The sequence below is a fragment of the Mesoplodon mirus genome (genome assembly GCF_964341445.2).
Source record: "Mesoplodon mirus genome assembly, contig: SUPER_3_unloc_1, whole genome shotgun sequence".
Lineage (NCBI taxonomy): Eukaryota > Metazoa > Chordata > Mammalia > Artiodactyla > Ziphiidae > Mesoplodon > Mesoplodon mirus.
In genome coordinates this window covers 8947442-8957510 of record NW_028295818.1, presented here as the reverse complement: position 1 = coordinate 8957510, position 10069 = coordinate 8947442, and positions in this window count along the sequence as shown.

Here is a 10069-nt window from a genome sequence, read left to right as displayed (position 1 = left end):
TATCATGAGAGTGTTCACGGTAGCAGTGTTCATGGTAATAGTGCTCACGGAGACATTGCCCACAATGAGAGTGCCCATGGTGAGAATACTGACTGTGACAGTGCCCATGATGACTTTTCTCTCTGCGACAGTGCCCATGGGGACAGTTAGCACGGTGAGATTTCTCACAGTGATAGTGCACATTGTTTCAGTGCTAATAGTGAAAAGACCCACGGTGCCATTGCCCATCATGGCATTGCTCATGGTGATAGTTCTCACGGTGACAGTGCCCATGGTGATATTACCCATGGTGACAGTACTCAGTGATCAAGTGCTCATGGTGACAGTGCCTAAGGTGATAGTGCACACGGTGGCGGTGCAAAATGGTGACAGTGCCCATGGGGACATTGCTTAATGTGATAGACCTTGTGGTGACATTGCGCATGGTGACATAGCCCACCATGACAGTGCTCTTGTTGACAGTGCTCATGGAGATAGTGCCAATGTTAGAAGTGCCCATCGAGAAAGTGCCCATGGTGACAGTTCTTATGATGAGAGTGGTCAGAGTGGCAGTGCTCATGGTGAAAGGGCCCATGGTGACAGAGCACACGGTGACAGTGTCCATAGTTATAGTGTCCATGGTGACAGTACTAACAGTGAAATTGTCCATGGGGACACTGTCCATGGTGAAAGTGCCCATAGTCACAACACTCACGGTGATAGTGCTCACGGTGAGAGTGGCCATGGTGACAGTGACCACGGTGACAGTACTAATGGTGATACTGCCCATGATGACAGTGCTCATGGTGACAGTCCACATTGTGCCAGTGCCCATGGTGACAGTGCTCATGGTGACAGTGCCCAAAGTCACAATACCCATGGTGACAGTGCCCAGGCTGACAGTTCTCAAGGTGATAGTGCCCATGGTGACAGTGCACATGGTGATACAGAGAATGGGGACAGTGCTTATGGTGACAGTGGTCATGGTTGCAGTACCCATGGTGATAGTGCTGAAACTGACAGTGCCCTTGGGGATAGTGCCCATGGTGAGTGTGCTCGTGTTAATAGTGCCCATGGTGGCAGTTCCCATTGTGAAAGTGCTCATGATGACAGTGCCCATGTTGGTAGTTCCCATGGTGACAGTGCTCATGGTGATAGTGACCATGTTAACAGTGCACATGGTGGCTGTGCCCTTGGTGACAGTGCCCATGATGACAGTATTCATAGTGACGGTGCTCACGGTGAGAGTGCCCATGGTGACAGTGCACATGGTGGTAGTGCACATGGTGGCAGTGAAAAATGGTGACAGTTCCCATGCTGACAGTTCTCATTGTGACAATGCACACGGTCACAACCGATGCTGACACTGCTCATGGTAGCTGTACCCGTGGTGACAGTGCTCATGGTGATAGTGCCCATGTTAACAGTGCCCATGGTGACACTGCCCATGGTGACAATTCCCATGATGACAGTGCCCATGGAGTCAGTGCCCACGGAGCCATTGCCTATGGTAACAGTGCTCACAGTGACAGTACCCATGGTAACAGTGACCACGGTGAGAGTGCTCATGGTAATAGTGTCTATGGTGACAGATCACACTGTGACAGTCCGCATTGTGCCAGTACCAATAGTGACAGTGCCCATGGTGACATTGACCACGGTGAGAGTGCTCACGGTGCTAGTGCTCACAGTAATAGTGCTCATGGCGACAGAGCCGACAGTGACGGTGCTCACGGTGACAGTGCCTATGGTGATAGTGCCCATGGTGAGAGTCCGCCCATTGATAGTGCCCATGGTGGCAGTTCCCATTGTGAAAGTGCTCATGATGACATTGCCCATGTTAGTAGTTCCCATGGTGACAGTGCTCATGGTGATAGTGACCTTGGTAACTCTACACATGGTGGCCGTGCCCTTGGTGACAGTGCCAATGATGACAGTACTCATGGTGACAGTTCTCATGGTAATAGTTCCCATGGGGACAAGGCACAGGGTGGCAGTGAAAAATGGTGAAAGTGCCCATGTTGACAGTTCTCATGGTGACAGTGCACACGGTGACAACCCATGCAGACAGTACTCACGGTGACAGTTCTCATGGTTGCAGTACCCATGGGGACAGTGCTCACAGTGATACTGTCCATGGTGGCAGTGCGCATGGTGACAGTGCCCATGGTGACACTGCCCATGATGACAGTGCCCATGGTGAAAGTTCCCACGGCGCCATTGCCTATGGTGACAGTGCTCATGGTAACAGTGCCCATGGTGACAGTGACCATGGTGAGAGTGCTCACACTGAGAGTGCCCATGGTGACAGGGCTCATGGTGCCAGTCCGCATTGTGCCAGTACCCATGGCGACAGTGGTCCTGGTGACACTGACCACAGTGACAGTGCTCACTGTGATAGAGCTCACGGTATTAGTGCTCATGGTGACAGTGCAAATGGTGACAGTACTCATGTTGAAAATACCCATGGTGGCAGTTCTCATGGTGACAGTGCTCATAATAGCAGTGCCCAAGGTGGCAGTCCTCGTGGTGACAGTGCTAATGGTGACCGTGCTCTTGGTGGCAGTTCCCATGGGGACAGTACCGATGGTGACCCTGTGCATTGTTACAGTGCCCATGGTAACCGTGCTCACGGTGGTAGTGCACATCGTGACAGTGCCCATGGTGGTAGTTCACCTGGTGACAGTGTTAAATAGTGACAGTGCACATGCTGACAGTGCTCACGGTGATAGTGCCCATGGTGACAGTGCCCACGGTGATAATGGGTATTATTACAGTGTTCATCGTGACAGAGCCCAAGGTGGCAGTGGCCATGGTGACAGTGCCCACAATGACAGTGCCCATGGTAACAGTGCCGACAGTGACACTGCCCACGGTGACACTTCTCACAGTGAATGTGCCCATGGGGACAGTTACCATGATGAGATTTCTCACGGTGATAGTGCCCGTTGTGACAGTGCTCACAGTGACAATGCCCATGGTGCCAGTGCCCATAGAGACATTCCGCACGGTCCCATTTCTCACGGTGAAAGTGCCTATGGTGACACTGCACCTGGTAGCAGTGCAAAATGGTGACAGTGCCCATGGTGACATTGCTCATAGTGACTTTGCTTACAGTGATAGTCCTTATGGTGACAGTGTGCATGGTGACACTGCACACAGTTGCAGTGTTCATGGTGACAGTGTTCACGGTGATACTTTCCATGGTGATAGTGCCCATGGTGACACTGCATATGGTGGCAGTGATAAATGGTGACAGTGCCCCTGTTGACAGTTCTCATGGTGACAGTGCACATGGTGACAACCCGTGCAGACTGTTCTCATGGTGACAGTACTCACGGTGACAGTTCTCATGTTTGCAGTATCCATGGTGACAGTGCTCACAGTGATAGTGCCCATGGTGAGAGTGCCCATGATGACAGGTCCCATGGTGCCATTGCCTATGGTGACAGTGCTCATGGTAACAGTGCCCAAGGTGACAGTGACCATGGTGAGAGTGCTCACACTGATGGTGCGCATGGTGACAGTGCTCATGGTGCCTCTCTACATTGTGCCAGTACCCATGGCGACAGTGCTCATGGTGACAGTGACCACAGTGAGAGTGCTCATGGTGATAGTGCTCACGGTAATAGTGCTCATGGTGACAGTGCAAATGGTGACAATACCATGGTGACAGTACTCATGTTGAAAATACCCATGGTGGCAGTTCTCATAGCGACAGATCTCATGGTGACAGTGCTCATAATAGCAGTGCACCGGTGCCAGGTCTCGTGGTGACAGTGCTAATGGTGACATTGCTCTTGGTGGCAGATCCCATCGGGACAATACTGATGGTGACGCTGTGCATTGTTACAGTGCCCATGGTAACTGTGCTCACGGTGATAGTGCACATCGTGACAGTGCCCATGGTGGTAGTTCACCTGGTGACAGTGCTAAATAGTGACAGTGCACATGCTGACAGTGCTCACGGTGATAGTGCCCATGGTGACAGTGCACACGGTGATAATGGGCATTGTTACAGAGTTCATGGTGACAGCACACGGTGGCAGTGGCCATGGAGACAGTGCCCACAATGACAGTGCCCATGGTGACAGTGCCGACAGTGACAGTGCCCATGGTGACACTTCTCACGGTGACAGTGCCCATGGGGACAGTTAGCATGGTGAGATTTCTCACGGTGACAGTGCCCGTTGTGACAGTGCTCACAGTGACAATGCCCATGGTGCCAGTGCCCATAGAGTCATTCCGCACGGTCACATTTCTCACAGTGAAAGTGCCTATGGTGATATTAACCATGGTGACACTGCACATGGTGGCAGAGCAAAATGGTGACAGTGCCCATGGTGACATTGCTCATGGTGACTTTGCTTATGGTGATAGTCCTTACAGTGACAGTGCGCATGGTGACACTGCACACAGTGACAGTGTTCATGGTGACAGTGTTCACGGTGATAGTTCCCATGGTGAGATTGTCCATGGTAACAGTGCCCATAGTCACAATTCTCATGGTGTAGTGCTCACAGTGACAGTGCCCATGGTGTCATGCCCATGGTGACAGTGCTCATGGTGACAGTGCTCATGTTGGCAGTGCCATAAATAACAGTGCTCATTGTGGCAGTGCTCATGGTGTCCGTGCTCATGGTGACAGTGCCCATGTTTACAGTGGTTATGGTGATAGATGTCACGGTGTCAGTGCCCACGGGGACAGTGCCAAGGCTGACAAAGCCCAGGGTGATACTTCCCATTGGGACAGTGCCCACGGTGACAGTGCCCATGGTGACAGCGCCCAGTGTGACAAGGCTCATGGTGACAGTGCTCACGGTGACGGTGCCCATGGTGACAGTGCCGATGGTGAGAGTGCCATTAGTGACAGTGCTCATGGTGAAACTGCCCATGGAGACATCGCCCATGGTGATAGTGCTCATGGTGACAACCCCACAGTGACAGTGCCAATGTTGATAGTCCCCGTGGTGACAGGTCTTACATTGAATGTGACCATGGTGTCTGTGCTCATGGAGACAGTGCTCAAGGTTATAGTCTCCATGTTGACAGTGCCGATGGTGACAATTCTCACGGTGACAGGGCCTATGGTGAAAATTCTCATAGTGACAGTGTTCACGGTGACAGTGCCCATGGTGCTATTACCCATGGTGACAGTTCTCATAGTGAAACTGCCCATGGTGACACTGCACATGGTGGCAGTGCAAAATGGTGACAGTGCCCATGGTGATATTGCTCATGGTGACATTGCTTACGGTGATAGTGTGTATGGTGAAACTGCACACAGTGACATTGCTCATGGTGACAGTGTTCACGGCGTTAGTTCCTATCGTGAATGTAACCATGGGGACAGTGCCCATTGTCACAATTCTCATGGTGTAGTGCTCACGGTGACAGTGCCCATGGTGACAATACACAGGGTGACATTATTCATGGTGACATTGCTCATGGTGAGAGTGCCCATGTTCACAACTGTCACGGTGATAGTTCCCATGGTGACAATACCCAGGGTAACAGAGCTGATGGTAAAAGTGTTCACGGTGACAGTGCCCATGGTGACAGTACCTAAGGTGACAATTCCCATGGTGAGACTGCTCATAGACAGTGCCCATGGTGACAATACCCAGCGTGTCCTGTCCATGGTGACAGTGATCATGGCGACACTTCTCATGAGGACAGTGCCATAAGTGACAGTGCTCATTGTGGCAGTGCTCATGGTGACTGTGCTCATGGTGACAGTGCCCATGGTGACAGTGCCTATGGTGATAGATATCATGGTGGCCGTGCCCAGGGTGACATTGCCCACGCTGACAAAGCCCATGGTGATACTTCCCATTGTGACAGTGCCCACGGTGGCAGAGCCCATGGTGACAGTGCCCAAGATCACAGTGCCCATGGTGAGAGTGCTAACGGTGACTGTGCCCATGGTGACAGCACCCAGTGTGACAATGCCCATTGTGACAGTGCTCACGGTGACCATGCCGATGGTGATAGTGCCAATAGTGAGAGTGCTCACGGTGACAATGCCCATGGAGACACTGCCCATGGTGATAGTGCTCATCATGACAACACCTTGGAGGCAGTGGCAATGGTGAGAGTCCCCGTGGTGAGAGTTCTCACGGTGAATGTGATCCTGTTGAAATTGCTCATGGTGACAGTGCTCATGGTGACAGTGCTCAAGGTGATAGTCTCCATGTTGACAGTGCCCATGGTGACTGTTCTCACGGTGACAGTGCCTATGGTGATTATGCTCTTAGTGACAGTGCTCATGGTGACAGTGCCCATCGTGACAGTGACTACGGTGACTGTTCTCACCATGGTAGTACCCATGGTGACAGTGTTCATGATGACAGTCCGCATTAAGGCTGTGCCCGTGGTGACAGTGCTCATGGTGATAGTTCTCACGGTGATAGTACGCACGTTGACAGTGCCAAAGGTGACAATACCCAGGTGATAGTAATCATGGTGAAAGTGCCCATGGTGACAGTTCTCATACTGACAGTTCTGGTGACAGTGCTCATGGTGGCAGTGCTCGTGGTGACAGTGCTCTTGGTGACACTGCTCATGGTGGCAGTGCCCATGGTGAGACTACCGATGGTGACCCTGCCCATGGTGACAGTGCACATGGTCATGGTGCATCTGGTGGCAGTGCAAAATAGTGAGAGTGCCCATGATGATATTGCTCATGGTGATAGTGCCCATGGTGAGAGGGCCCATGGTTCCAGTGCTCATGGTGACAGTGCCCATTGTGACAGTGCCCCTGGTGACAGTGCACACCGTGAGAGTGCCCATGGTGTCTGTGCCCATGGTGACAGTACTTATCATGAGAGTGTTCACGGTAGCAGTGTTCATGGTAATAGTGCTCACGGAGACATTGCCCACAATGAGAGTGCCCATGGTGAGAATACTGACTGTGACAGTGCCCATGATGACTTTTCTCTCTGCGACAGTGCCCATGGGGACAGTTAGCACGGTGAGATTTCTCACAGTGATAGTGCACATTGTTTCAGTGCTAATAGTGAAAAGACCCACGGCGCCATTGCCCATCATGGCATTGCTCATGGTGATAGTTCTCACGGTGACAGTGCCCATGGTGATATTACCCATGGTGACAGTACTCAGTGATCAAGTGCTCATGGTGACAGTGCCTAAGGTGATAGTGCACACGGTGGCAGTGCAAAATGGTGACAGTGCCCATGGGGACATTGCTTAATGTGATAGACCTTGTGGTGACATTGCGCATGGTGACATAGCCCACCATGACAGTGCTCTTGTTGACAGTGCTCATGGAGATAGTGCCAATGTTAGAAGTGCCCATCGAGAAAGTGCCCATGGTGACAGTTCTTATGATGAGAGTGGTCAGAGTGGCAGTGCTCATGGTGAAAGGGCCCATGGTGACAGAGCACACGGTGACAGTGTCCATAGTTATAGTGTCCATGGTGACAGTACTAACAGTGAAATTGTCCATGGGGACACTGTCCATGGTGAAAGTGCCCATAGTCACAACACTCACGGTGATAGTGCTCACGGTGAGAGTGGCCATGGTGACAGTGACCACGGTGACAGTACTAATGGTGATACTGCCCATGATGACAGTGCTCATGGTGACAGTCCACATTGTGCCAGTGCCCATGGTGACAGTGCTCATGGTGACAGTGCCCAAAGTCACAATACCCATGGTGACAGTGCCCAGGCTGACAGTTCTCAAGGTGATAGTGCCCATGGTGACAGTGCACATGGTGATACAGAGAATGGGGACAGTGCTTATGGTGACAGTGGTCATGGTTGCAGTACCCATGGTGATAGTGCTGAAACTGACAGTGCCCTTGGGGATAGTGCCCATGGTGAGTGTGCTCGTGTTAATAGTGCCCATGGTGGCAGTTCCCATTGTGAAAGTGCTCATGATGACAGTGCCCATGTTGGTAGTTCCCATGGTGACAGTGCTCATGGTGATAGTGACCATGTTAACAGTGCACATGGTGGCTGTGCCCTTGGTGACAGTGCCCATGATGACACTATTCATGGTGACAGTGCTCACGGTGATAGTGCCCATGGTGACAGTGCACATGATGGTAGTGAACATGTTGGCAGTGAAAAATGGTGACAGTTCCCATGCTGACAGTTCTCATTGTGACAATGCACACGGTCACAACCGATGCTGACACTGCTCATGGTAGCTGTACCCGTGGTGACAGTGCTCATGATGATAGTGCCCATGTTAACAGTGCCCATGGTGACACTGCCCATGGTGACAATTCCCATGATGACAGTGCCCATGGAGTCAGTGCCCACGGAGCCATTGCCTATGGTAACAGTGCTCACAGTGACAGTACCCATGGTAACAGTGACCACGGTGAGAGTGCTCATGGTGATAGTGTCTATGGTGACAGATCACACTGTTTCAGTCTGCATTGTGCCAGTACCAATAGTGACAGTGCCCATGGTGACATTGACCATGCTGAGAGTGCTCACGGTGCTAGTGCTCACATTAATAATGCTCATGGTGACAGTGCCGACAGTGACGGTGTTCACGGTGACATTGCCTATGGTGATAGTGCCCATGGTGAGATTCCGCCCATTGATAGTGCCCATGGTGGCAGTTCCCATTGTGAAAGTGCTCATGATGATATTGCCCATGTTGGTAGTTCCCATGGTGACAGTGCTCACGGTGATAGTGACCTTGGTAACTGTGCACATGGTGGCCGTGCCCTTGGTGACAGTGCCAGTGATGACAGTACTCATGGTGACAGTTCTCATGGTAATAGTTCCCATGGGGACAAAGCACAGGGTGGCAGTGAAAAATGGTGAAAGTGCCCAGGTTGACAGTTCTCATGGTGACAGTGCACACGCTGACAACCCATGCAGACAGTCCTCACGGTGACACTTCTCATGGTTGCAGTACCCATGGTTGACAGTGCTCACAGTGATAATGCCCATGGTGGCAGTGCGCATGGTGACAGTGCCCATGGTGACACTGCCCATGATGACAGTGCCCATGGTGAAAGTTCCCACGGCGCCATTGCCTATGGTGACAGTGCTCATGGTAACAGTGCCCATGGTGACAGTGACCATGGTGAGAGTGCTCACACTGAGAGTGCCCATGGTGACAGGGCTCATGGTGCCAGTCCGCATTGTGCCAGTACCCATGGCGACAGTGCTCATGGTGACACTGACCACAGTGACAGTGCTCACTGTGATAGAGCTCACGGTATTAGTGCTCATGGTGACAGTGCAAATGGTGACAATACCCATGGTGACAGTACTCATGTTGAAAATACCCATGGTGGCAGTTCTCATGGTGACAGTGCTCATAATAGCAGTGCCCAAGGTGGCAGTCCTCGTGGTGACAGTGCTAATGGTGACAGTGCTCTTGGTGGCAGTTCCCATGGGGACAGTACCGATGGTGACCCTGTGCATTGTTACAGTGCCCATGGTAACCGTGCTCACGGTGGTAGTGCACATCGTGACAGTGCCCATGGTGGTAGTTCACCTGGTGACAGTGCTAAATAGTGACAGTGCACATGCTGACAGTGCTCACGGTGATAGTGCCCATGGTGACAGTGCCCACGGTGATAATGGGTATTATTACAGTGTTCATCGTGACAGAGCCCAAGGTGGCAGTGGCCATGGTGACAGTGCCCACAATGACAGTGCCCATGGTAACAGTGCCGACAGTGACAGTGCCCATGGTGACACTTCTCACAGTGAATGTGCCCATGGGGACAGTTAGCATGATGAGATTTCTCACGGTGATAGTGCCCGTTGTGACAGCGCTCACAGTGACAATGCCCATGGTGCCAGTGCCCATAGAGACATTCCGCACGGTCACATTTCTCACGGTGAAAGTGCCTATGGTGACACTGCACGTGGTGGCAGTGCAAAATGGTGACAGTGCCCATGGTGACATTGCTCATAGTGACTTTGCTTACAGTGATAGTCCTTACGGTGACAGTGTGCATGGTGACACTGCACACAGTTGCAGTGTTCATGGTGACAGTGTTCACGGTGATACTTTCCATGGTGATAGTGCCCATGGTGACACTGCACATGGTGGCAGTGAAAAATGGTGACAGTGCCCCTGTTGACAGTT